This window comes from Pseudochaenichthys georgianus, chromosome 7, assembly GCF_902827115.2.
Source record: "Pseudochaenichthys georgianus chromosome 7, fPseGeo1.2, whole genome shotgun sequence".
NCBI classification, from domain to species: domain Eukaryota; kingdom Metazoa; phylum Chordata; class Actinopteri; order Perciformes; family Channichthyidae; genus Pseudochaenichthys; species Pseudochaenichthys georgianus.
In genome coordinates, this window is record NC_047509.1 from 32,194,813 (window position 1) to 32,208,001 (window position 13,189).

The following is a 13,189-nucleotide window of genomic DNA, read 5'->3' on the forward strand; positions in this document are numbered from 1 at the left end:
CACACAACTAATTCATGGGTAACAGAGCCATGTGCACCATGCATTTAAAGTAATGTTAGCCAGCTTTCAGACCACTAATTCGTGGGGAAGAAAGTCACCCTGGTCGGGTCGTGAAATGTGATTGAAATGTACAGAGTGCTGTACATTTCAATCACTTTGAATGGGAGTCGTGAGGTGTGGGATGAAATGGCCATATCTTCCCTTAAATTCACATCAAACTCATCAGCTTTCACACACTATTTCATGGGTAACAGAGCCATGTGCACCATGTATTTAAAGTAATGTTAGCCAGCTTTCAGACACTAATTCGTGGGTAATAAAGGCCTGTACATCTCCCTGTTTGAAAGGGCCATATCTCCCTTAAATTCACAGCAAAGTTACCCATCTTTCACACACTATTTCATGGGTAATAAAGCCATGTGCACACTGTATTTAAAGGGCTGCAGGAACACTTTACCCGCCTTGTAAACACCTTCTCCTGGGTAAAACAATCCATGTATTTCCGCCTGCTTTCCATCAGCACCCGCCAGTCATTTCAAACGGTTTCAAATCGTTTTTTCACTTTTAAAAACAGCTTTCTGCCCTGTAAATGATTTCTAATCATTATTACCGTCATGGAGGAGCTGCAGGGACACTTTACCCGCCTTTTAAACACCTTTTCCTGGGTAAACAATCAATTTATTTCCGCCTGCTTTCCATCAGCACCCGCCAGTCATTTCAAACGGTTTCAAATCGTTTTTTCACTTTTAAAAAGAGCTTTCTGCCCTGGCAATTATATCTAATCATTATTACCGTCGTGGAGGAGCTGCAGGAACACTTTACCCGCCTTCTAAACACTTATTCCTGGCTAAAACAATCAATGTATTTCCGCCAGGGTCACAGCCTGCTGCTGCTGCGGCGGCTGCTGCTGCTGCTGCTGCTGCTCTCCCTCCCTAAATTCACATCAAACTCACCCAGCTTTCACACACTATTTCATGGGTAATAAAGCCATGTGCACACTGTATTTAAAGTAATGTTAGCCAGCTTTCAGACACTAATTCCTGGGGAAGAAAGTCACCCTGGACGGGTCATCAAATGTGATTGAAATGGACAGATTCCTGTACATTTCAATCACTTTTAATGGGAGTCGTGAGGTGTGGATGAAATGGCCATATCTTCCTTAAATTCACATCAAACTCACCCAGCTTTCACACACTATTTCATGGGTAATAAAGCCATGTGCACACTGTATTTAAAGTAATGTTAGCCAGCTTTCAGACACTAATTCCTGGGGAAGAAAGTCACCCTGGACGGGTCATCAAATGTGATTGAAATGGACAGATTCCTGTACATTTCAATCACTTTTAATGGGAGTCGTGAGGTGTGGATGAAATGGCCATATTCCTTAAATTCACATCAAACTCACCCAGCTTTCACACACTATTTCATGGGTAATAAAGCCATGTGCACACTGTATTTAAAGTAATGTTAGCCAGCTTTCAGACACTAATTCCTGGGAAGAAAGTCACCCTGGACGGGTCATCAAATGTGATTGAAATGGACAGATTCCTGTACATTTCAATCACTTTTAATGGGAGTCGGTGTGGATGGCCTGTTGAATCCGATTTTGAGCACTTTTTCCCCGCATAAACTAGTTTAAATCACCGTTAAACACTTATTCTGTTGATGTCTATATAACCGACTTCCCGCTATGCATTAAGTCGGTTATATGGACCCTGTACACTAGGCATACCGCGGCCGGTAGTAAATGTCCAACCATTGTACCCTCTGGTCCCTAGGGTATGTAAGCGAGGTATTTAGACAGGAACCACGCCGTGTGCTCTCTCTTTCCTCTGGCTGGCTCACGTGAGTATCAGGTAAATGTGGGATCCCACAGATCTGTATTTATTTTGTACTGTATTTGATTGTATTGCATTGTTCATATTACCATTAAAGTGGATTATGGTTAAACGGTTAATTGTATGCTCTGGATTCCTTCCTGTAATATAAACAGCTTGTTTAGGGACGCGCGGAGATTTGAAAAAGCGGACTAGTTGTCCACTCATATCTCTAACAGTATCCCCACACCCGCCCGGCGCCTCACACCTTGAGCAACTCCGGAGAAGAATAGAGTCCAACCCCTATCCAGAAGTAAGGTTCCAGAGCCGACGCTGTGCGTAGAGGTGAGCCCAACCAGATCCAACTGGTACCGCTCCACCTCCCGCACAAGCTCCGGCTCCTTCCCCCCCAGAGAGGTGACGTTCCACGTCCCCAAAGCCAGCTTCTGCCGCCAGGGTCTGGTCCGTCGAGACCCTCCGCTTTCACTGCCACCCTTCTGGCAGCGCACCCGACCCCATCGTTGTTTCCCGTAGGTGGTGGGCCCGCGGGACGGAGAAGCGGAGGTGTTTCCCACGTTGCCTTTTCGGGCTGGGCCCGGCCGGGCTCCGTGGCAAGCCCGGCCACCAGACGCTCGCCGACGAGTCCTCCTTCTGGGCCTGGCTCCAGAAGGGGACCCCGGGCTTCCTCCGGGCCGGGTATCCTCACTTCTTGTGTTGTTTTTCATGAGGTCTTTTGAACCAATCTTAGTCTGGCCCCTTGCCTGAGACCAATTTGCCATGGGAGACCCTACCAGGAACACAAGGTTCCAGACACACAGCCCCCAGGTTCATCAGGGCACACAAACCTCTCTACCACGGTAAGGTGCTGGTTCTTCAGAGAGGTCTGTCAAATAGGCTATTTTCTGTCAAATAGATTGTAAAATGTAAACATTTGCCATAGTAAGGTGCATCACTCAGTGATATAAAAATAAAGGCCTCTACTCCTCTAGAAGGGATGCTGCAAAAGTGCAAATCTTGCATAAGGATTCAAATTAAATACTGACAAGTAAAATCAGTCTCTGTAACAAACTGAAAAGGTGCATTCCTCACAGTAACAAAAACATAACGTACTGAAACAAGTTAGACATTTATATGTAAACACAAACTGAAAAAGTGCATTCCACACAGTAACAAACAGTCATTTTACAGAACAAGGATTAATGACTTGCTTTATAACCCATATAAATGACAGTGAACCCGTTTTTCACAAAAGCATGAGGTTTCAATTGTCCTCTTTTTTTCTCAGAGAGAGAGATTCACATTTGACCCTTGATCCTGCATTGTTACTTTAGCTCCCTTTAGAGCAGGTAGCTATTCTTCTAAAGTTCTACTTTTTTTAAAATTCTGGTTTGATCAGAGGGAGATTTTTTTTGACGAAGAGCAGCATCTCTGCCTTGTCGCATGCGAGTCGGTTTCTTTGCTGGGTCATCACGTGTCCAGCAGCAGATAACAAACGCTCGCTGTCAACGCTAGTGCAAGGAGCCGACAGATATTTACGAGCAAGTTGGGCCAGGCACTCGTAACGGGACTGGTTGCTTCTCCAGTATTCCAGCGGGCAACGGTTCATGGGAAGCGTGGCCTCCAACAGATATGACTGGAGCTTTCAGTAAAAAACAAAAACACAGAAGAACAAAATCTAATTATGATGATTTTCTGAATATCCGGTCCCATTTTAACATAAGTTATACATTGTGTTCATAAAACAATTCAAACAAAATATATACACTCACGTTCGCATCCACTCTGCTGTTTTCCTGGTGTTCAGTTGCAGCATCTGTATTTTCTTCGAGGATTGCCTCAAACATGCCCAAGAAGGAGTTGTTGTTCTCGTCTCCCCTGCTGCTCTTTGCCGGTGGCTCGTCTGGCTGGGGGCCGGGGGTGTCTGTGGCACGGCGGTCTCTCTCGACGACGCTGTGCAGCTATTCCCACAGCATTTCTATAGCTTGCCGTTTTGATGCAAGGGTGAAGTAGCGGTCCTTGTACCTCAGGTCCAATAGCGTTGAGAGATAATACAAGGGCTTTTCCTCAATGTCCCCAAAACGCGTTTGGACTGCTTTTAACAGGGTCTCCTTTGAAGTTTTCACTCCGTGGTCTGTTGAAACAGTTTGTTTTAGCAGGCGCGTTAAGGCTTGTATGGAGGGGATTACGTCTGCCGTTGTGGCTGTAGCTTTGCTAATATTTCTAGTCAGCTGTTCACACGGATCGAGGATGGTCAACATGTTTTCAACCAGGGCCCATTGGTGGGAGTTGAGTGTTGCTGGTAACTTGTATTCTACTGCATAAGCTGCAATAGCTTGATTCTGCGCCACCAGACTCTTAAGCATGTAAAATGTACTGTTCCAACGTGTGGCCATGTCCTGTTGGAGTCGTGTACTGGTGGTGGTAGTAGTGGTTGTTGTTCCCTTTCGCAGGTTTGCCTGTAACTTTTCCAGGGTGGTGGACGCTACTTGCAGTGATGTACCTGAACGCGTTCAATGAACGCGTTCATATTTTGGGCGAACGTGAACTGAACGTACTGTATTTCCGCTAGATGAACGTAATTGAGAACGCGTTCATTCTCAGCACTGTATAACGGCGTTCAAAAGTGCGTTCATTCTCAGCACTGTATTATAACGGCGTTCAAAAGTGTGCCAGATTTCATATGCCTTTCAGCCGAAAACCCAGTTAAAACACACCGTAAACAGGCTTCAAAATAATGCGGAAAACCACCCAATCTGGCAACAGCAAGCTGCCTGTGACGCGTACGCGCCTGTCACCCCTGGCTGTCGCACTAAAATATAAATATACTAAATATATCGGACTCCTCACAACAAACAATGTGGAACCGCGGAACCGGCGAGCATTGAATGAATTAATTAATTAATTAGTATGGACAAGCCGAGAGCAGCTGCAGCAGCACTCGCTCAGAGTGAGACTCTACGGCAGGGGTGGGGAACCTCCGGCCTCCGGCCGTATAGAGAGGCAAAGTCACGCCCATCTACTTCCGGCCCATGGGACCCCGGAAGCGAAAAATTAACATTGAATTCAATGGAGAGAGAACACGTATCTTTTGATCCCGTTTGAATTGTGCCACGAACTACACATATGATGTTTGTCAATCTTAAACAATAAGTTCCATGTCAAAAAAGTCACATTTTGTCGTAAAACTGTTGAAATATAAGACTATGAAAAATACGCGACTACAAAGACTACAAATCCCATTCTGGCTCGCGTAAGTGATGTCACAGGCGATAATTCTCCAAGTGGTTGCGACTCGTAATTAAAGCGAAGAAGAAGAAGAAGATCTCATAACCGATTTATTCCCTCCAATAAATAAGAGATTGCTAAAAATAAATTCACTTTTACAAGATGCATGTGTGCTTTGTACCAGGTTGTAATCACATAAGTGATCAAACCACTTGCTCGTTCTATCGATTGCCGTCTGATGAAAGGACCAGGAGTCGCTGGATCAGAGATATCAGGTAATACACATGTTGTGCATGGAACACAGTCAAGCTAGCTACATAGCTAGTAGCGACGAGTAGCGAGCACGTTAGTTAGCATTACATTACTTAGCCTTGTCATTTTTAGTAGCCTTACCATGAAGTTATTATTTTATTACATGAAGTAAGAGTAGATGGTAAGTATTTCGTGAAACATTTGAAGAGTAGCCTATACTGCGCCGGGTGCTATGGAAGCAGTCAGGGAGAGTCGAAGGCAGGCAGGGAGCTTTGCATGACATTCTTCTGGACGTGTTTCATTGTGATGACAGTAAGGGTGAGTCAATCTGTTTGTTGGAAAGACAGTAGTTGAGTGATTACTGAGAGAAAATTATTAGAAGGGATAATTATTCAAAGTGTTACTGTTGTGTTACTTTAAAGTGTTGTTACTGACCTTTTTCTCTTTTATTTCCTTTCCCTCACCTGTAACTGCTGAGACCCTGAGGAACATGCACACTGACCTGCTCTGGCAACCTGATTTCCACTGTACGTAATAGTATTTGGTTATGGTATATTATACATCAAAGGCACAATGCACCCCCCAGAGACACACATGTATTGAGTGTGATATTGTGCATAGGTCAAGTGAAATCATCTTTACACACTAGAAAACTGTAGGAGCGGCAACTTGTTTTGAAATTGAATTTTTAATATCCGAAAATGAAGTTGATATGTTTTCTTTATTCTTCTCTCTTCCCAGCTCCATCCATCACCGTGCTCTGTTCATGCAGGTCCTGCTTGCTAATCATTATGCTCATATGTTTTCACACAATTACAAATAAAGTCAATGTATTGTATGACATGAAGTTGTGCTTCATTCGGAGTCAATAATACATTCATTCTGCCTTCAACTGCACAATGACTGTGGACTGCACCGACATCCATGTAGCTGCCCCCCAGTAAGATGAACCAAGCAAAGAGGGTCACTATCATGCCCAAGGACATCCAGCTGCATCCGCGGAGAGAGGGCGTAGACTGACCTGAGACCAGCACACCCAAACACAACGGCTCTTTTAAGAGCCACCTACAGTTTCAAAGAGTTGCAATCCTACGTTATTATAATGATTCAACTGGTTCATGTGTCACTTAGTTTACTGAACCGTGATGAATGAAAGAAATGAGTGAGGTCGTGGTTTACTGAAGTTACACAGACATTAATATATGAGTAACAGGTCAGTGTAAACACAAGCTTCTGTCAATTATGGATCATTCAAACTATATACAAATAATATGTAATAAAGTTCTAAAACAAGTATTCAGTATATTCCTTGATAGCTTTTGGTGAAGGTTGTTTTTAAGTTTACTAAAAATCTATCGTTTCAACTGTTTCACTTTATAAAAAGGAACAGGTGTGTAGAGCATTATTGAGTTTCTTATTCTGTCAGTAAATTATCCAAATGAAATGTTTATCATTATTTTAGTCAACCCTAAACAAATTGATTGTACCTTTTTAATAATGACCTTACATGGTCGGCAAAGTTAAATTAACTTCAATCAAATCTGTTCTGAGAAAAAACTAATAAATGTTTAAAGATAGGAACTTGCCATCCCACTGAAAAACAGTCCGTAGAGATTTAAAGGCGTAGTTGTAGTTCAGTCCAACGTTTCATTTGGATTCATTTCTCCAACAGTCAACTATTTTCATAAAGAATATATATATTTTTCAAAGTCAACTTTATTGTCAATCTTACTCAGTTTGTGTTTATAGACAGAGATCAAAAATACTTTTAAATCAAATAAAATTATACAATTTACAGATATGTATACAAATATATATATATATATATATATATATATATATATCCTATATAATGATGGTGGACACTTCACCTCCAGCAGGGCAGATGGCTGCACAAGTCCATCGGGGGATGCTCCCAAAACACCGACTCACTCACAAAGAGACCAGACTCGAACACTGTCACCTGATAGGCCTGCACAAAAGCCTTCACCCCTTCGGCCTCGTTTACAACCCCCCAGTTGACAGCCATGACTCCGTCCAAGTTGTACCCCCCGAGCACCCTCTTCATGAGGGACGCGCATGGAGTGGATGAAAGTCCCGACTGCAGCACAGCACCAAACTTGCTGGCTGTCAACCTGCCCCGCCTGTGTAACTGCCACTTTGTCCGCTGTCCTCCGGTGGCTGTCTGGATGGCAGCTTGCTGGTCTCTGCACAGTCGCATTGAGGCAAGAATTGCCTCAAGCCACCGACCCCCATGCCCCTTCACGGTGACAATGGCCTGATGTTGAGGCCGCGGCTCTGGCTCAGGTGAAGCCATGCCATGCCACACTGTGCGCCCCTCAGTGCAGACCTGAACCAGTCTACATCCTGAGTGGCGATGTCTCTGGCCAGTGGGTTGTATGTCTCCTCTCACTGTTGGTAAAGTTGAGACACCGGCTGGACTACTTTGGAAGTGCCAGGCTTCCTCCACTGGCACTCAACATCTGTGGAGCTGATCTGCCACATGGCACATTATGCCAATGCTGCAGCGTGGCTGCATTTGTACATCCCCCGTGCACAATCACAGACTGCGCTCTGCATCGCGCCATCGTCTCCCATGCAGATCTGTACAAATAAAGTAAGTACCATGTTTGTTAGCATGCTATAATAGATTGAATGAGCAATAATACAAGGATGGTCCGGATCTGGGGGTGGGAGGGGTTATTTTTCCATAGTTTTGTCTGATTGTTGTTATTGTTTGTTTTTTCTGTATTTTTTGTAATTTGTTGTACTGGTTGTGATTGTACATTGTATTTTTCTAAATGTGTATGAATACATTTTTGAAAAACATTTGATCAACAATAAAAAAGGATTTGGTCAGGATCTAGACTCAGTGTGTAGTTTATTAATTAATCAATGCTCTCTACATTAGGAAAACACATACCAGTGTACCCGAGGGAGTCACGCACAGCTGTGCCTGGATAACCAAACAAATTGACAAGATAACCAAAACCCTTGAATCTACACACAGCAAATAAACTCAAATGACACAACGAGATGTAAAAGGAGATCACACATACAGTATAGTCGATGTAAAACTGGCCGCTTCAATCTGAAGAGCAACTAAAACAAAACACGGGAGTGTACCTTGTTCTTGTGAACACTAATGTTATCCACAGCATACACACAGACCACGAATTTCTAAAGGAGAACACTAGTTACTGAAACAAAACACGTTAGTGTACCTTGTTAGCTAATGTTAGCTAGCTGACATTAACGTTACACATTGCACTCATATTACTCACCAACATCTTGTAAAGCCGGTCCCGCTGCTCCTACAGAACCGAATAACTCCCCTTTCGTGTATGTACAGCTCTCAACGTGTCCAGACTTGTAGTCACCTCGTTTTATACTTTTATTCTCATTCTGAAAGAAACAGGTGAAATTTGCTAACGTGACGGCCATCTTTGTGATGGTGACGCGTATTGTGCGAGACCAAGAGACCTGTAGTTCACTCAGCGGTTTCACACAAAAAAATGTGTAACTTCACAGTTTTACGACACATTTTAATTGTTTTGACTTTCAAAATATTCTTTTAAATTGACAAACATCATATGTGTCATTCGTGGCACAATTCAAACGGGATCAAAAGATAACCTTTCTCTCTCCATTGACTTCAATGTATAATTTTACGCTTCCGGGGTCCCATGGAGGCTCCCGGAAAGGGAGGGACTTCGCCTCTCTATACGGCCCGCGAGACAATTTGGTACGGCCCTCGAGGTAATTTATAAACACACGCAAAAAATAAAAAAATGAAAGAAATCTAGACCACAACAAAATTAAACAAGCGAGTGCCTGTTTTTCCTGGCCAAGGTCAGGGTCCTTGAACACAACACGAGCCTAACGTGTCATCACGTGGTATATGTCTCGACTGACAGGGGTGCAGTTCTGACGGAGAGCACCAGAACGCCACTCCAGCACTTCAGAAATTGCAGTACCGATAAGTCCATACACATGCCGCAGTTTCTGCGTGTCTGTGTCTTTAGTTGAAAGCCCAGTGGCGATCTGCTCATCTGTCATACAGTCAATAACTGTGTTGTTATCATTAGCATCTGGTTAGCTAACGAATGCTAACGAATATAAGAAGCTTTGTCTACAACTGAGGTAAAGGCACATCTTTATATGATCATTATAGTTCTAAAAAAAATAAGAGAATAAAGTAAACAGGTATAAAATACTATATGACAGTTATTAATAAAGAAGAATACAGTTTGAAAGTGGAGTGATTTGTCAAATATCCATAAATTAAAAGAAAATCTGCTTACAGTTGTGTTTGGGTGTTGAGAGATGTGTCCATAGATCTCCTAATGTTGCTCTCAAAGTGCAACAAATCTTCCCAGGGGAGCATGCCCCCGGACACCTCTAGAGGAGGTTAGGTCCCCCCCACTTAAACCATGTTCACATGGATAGGAAACTAAATACATTTGCACACATCTTGTGTCCATAAATTATCTTTCTGTTTTGGTGGTCACGCCACACCCTGCACGTGCATGCATACGCGAGTCATGGTGAGATATCTGGATGAAGAGGTTGCTTTTTCTTTGCACAGAATGAAATGAATGGGCTGTGATTTTAGTTTTTTTAAGCAGAGGTCAATAACTTGTACGGCCCTCTGAGGATATTGTAAACATTGAAATGGCCCATTAACATCGTACAGGAGACAAATAATAGCTCGCAGCAACGTATTGAAAAAAGAACTATGAACTATAAATTAGTTCATTTTTGAAACCATGAACTTTAGTTCAACATTTTGAATTATGAACTATGAACTGAACTAGTTCATTTTAAAATGTGTGAACTGTGAACTGAACTAGTTCATGTAGAAAGTGAACTTTCCCAACACTGGCTACTTGGGAGTGCTTAAAATGTCCAACAATCTTCCGCCAGATGGCAACACAGTCAGACACAGCTCTTTGGCTAAGCACAGCCTCATTCACGGCAAACTGTAAAGTTTGGGCCATGCAGCCCAGGCTATCAACTCCATAGTCACCAAAAGCCTTCGCTATATTACGTGCGTTGTCTCTTAGGACAACATGGACCATCTCTTTACTAATGTTCCATTGCTGAAGCATGGCTTCAAAAGCCTCACGGATCATATCGGCTGTGTGTGAACCTGGTAGCTCCTGAGAATGCAACACCGCTCTGTAGTTTGTAGTCTTTGTCCAGCCACTGCGCCGTCAGACCTAGCATGCTAACGGGGCTAACATCACTGGTCCATATGTCCGTGGTGAAACTTATGTCCCGTATATCATTATCGATCAGAGTATGAAGGAGTGTGGCGATCTCATTATACTTGGCTGGTAAACACTCGTCTGAAAAGTGGCGGCGGCTTGGAATGATAAACCTGGGCTCCAAATGATGAACTGGCCGACTGAATCCTTTATCTTCGACGAGGAGAAGGGCTGGTCGTCAAGCGCCATCATTTATATGATGAAGTTAGAGATCGTTTTAGCCCTGGGGTCGTCTCTGGCAAACTTCTTGCCCTTTTCAAAAGCCTCGTCGATAGGTAAAAGCCCCGGTGCCTTTGCAGCTGGCTTTGGATTCGCCGCTAGTTTAGCAGCGCAGGCGTCTTCGTACGCTTTTAACACACCATCGTAGCGATGGCGATGTTTCAGGTGACTAATCAGGTTGGAAGTATTATAGCACGTTCTGCATTACATTTGTTACAAATAGCAAGCGAACTTTCCAACTCTGAAACTTTGAAATAGTCCCATACTACCGACGACATGTTTGTTTACTGTCGTAGCTTCCACCATTTACGTCACAGCCAGGCATGAGTTAGGGAGCGCTGGATTTGTGAAAAACGGGCCGATAATTATCGTGCACCACTAGAAATTACTAAACATATCACTTTAACAAGATTGTCCAACAGTGTTACTGCACATATTTAGGGTTTGGTTTGCATGTGCGACCTGATCGTGTTATGTATGGTGTGTCACTGTTGTTGCAAGGGAAATGTGATGTGTGTCTTGGTAGTGAAGGGGAACTGTTCTGTGTCAGCCTGCTGTTTCTCTCAGGTGTTTGTGGTGTGTGGGGTACATACACAGTCCATCATAGAGGGGTTGGTGTTTTGAGGGTCGAAATCTTGAGGCTGCTGTTGCTGGGGCGACGGCTCGGGAACAGGAATGATGTGACGACGATTCCGTCTGTATGAAGTCCCGTTGGCTTGGATTATGTAAGAGGGTGGTTTCTCGCTCACTTCCTTGACAACGCCAAGCCGATCGTATCCTTTTGGGGTCTGCATCCTGATCACTTTTCCCTCTGCCAGGGGTTTCAGAGGAGAACTTGAGATGTCATAGTGGCGCTTTAGGATGAGCCGCTTGTTGAGGAGTTGTGTTCTGATTAGTTGTGCATCTTTTGGGTTTGGCTGTAACAGTTTGGTGCTCACAGGGATGGCTGCACGTGTTTGTCGCGACATCAGGCGTTCAGCAGGAGAGCCTAACGTCAGATCACGGGGAATGTTTGAGATTTACCAGGTTGAGGAAGACATCTGTGCCATCTCTGTGTGAACGTTCCATCAGCTGTTTTGCATTGCGAACTGCTCTCTCTGCTAGTCCGTTTGACTGTGGGTATTCAGGACTGCTGGTGATGTGAAGACAGTCCCACTGTTTTGCAAAGTCCTTGAAATGCTGACTGGCGTACTGTCCAGCATTATCAGAGATGAGTGTGTATGGTGTGCCGAAAACAGAGAAATGTCTCTTCAATTTAGTTATCACAGTTGATGAGGTCACATCCCGGAGAAGGTCGATTTCAAACCAGCCAGAGTATGAGTCAACCAGCACCTGATACCGTTTTCCATGCCACTCGAAGATGTCTGTTGCCACTGTGGACCATGGGAGATCTGGCACAGGATGAAGCTGGAGGGGCTCCTTTTGCTGATGGGATCTGGTGCTGTTGCACACTGCACATGGAAGCAACTCCTCAGTGATGTCTCAAGACATTTCTGGCCAAAAGATGATGCTTCTTGCTGTGCGTTTGGTTGCTTCAATGCCGGGGTGTCCTCTGTGCACTATTTTGATGTACTCTCTGTGCAGGGACTGAGGAATGACAGTTTTGTGGCCTTTCATGACAATTCCCTCTTCTACTGTCATTTCATCTCTGTAGGGAAACAAGAGACGGACAGCAGGTTGGAGCTGATTCTGTCGGATGGGCCATCCTCTATTAATGACTGCACTGAGGGCTTGCAGCTCTACGTCCTCTGCTGTGTGCTTTCTGAGTTCTTCTAAGCGGGCTGTGGAGATGTAGCTCACAGACATAACTTCATAAACACAATTTTCAGCAGGGCTTTGAGATGTTTGTGTGGTTGGGGCACGTGAAAGAGTGTCTGCTACATACATATACTTGCCCTTTTTGTACACCAAACTGATGTCGTAGCTCTGCAGCCGGAGCAACATTCTCTGCAGACGGGCAGGGGCTGTGTGGATGGGCTTCTTTAAGATAGTCACTAAAGGTTGGTGGTCAGTCTCCACCACTACAGGCTTTCCATACACATAGTCTTTGAATTTTGTACAGGCAAACACGACAGCTAGCAGTTATTTTTCAATTTGTGCATACCTTGTCTCTGTGTCAGTGAGGGTGCATGATGCAAACGCTACTGGCCTGCCATCTTGCATGCACGCTGCTCCAAGTCCGTAGCATGACGCATCACAGGTGAGCGTGACTGGTCTTTTGACATCATAGTATGACAGGACAGGTGGACTTGATAATCAAGATCTAAGAAGGTCAAATGCATCCTGATGCTGCTGGAACCAACACCATGCAGTGTCCTTGTGGATGTGTTTTCTCAGTGGTGCTGCGATGTCGCTGAAGTTCGGGATGAACTTGCCGAGGTAGTTAACCATACCGAGGAAACGCTG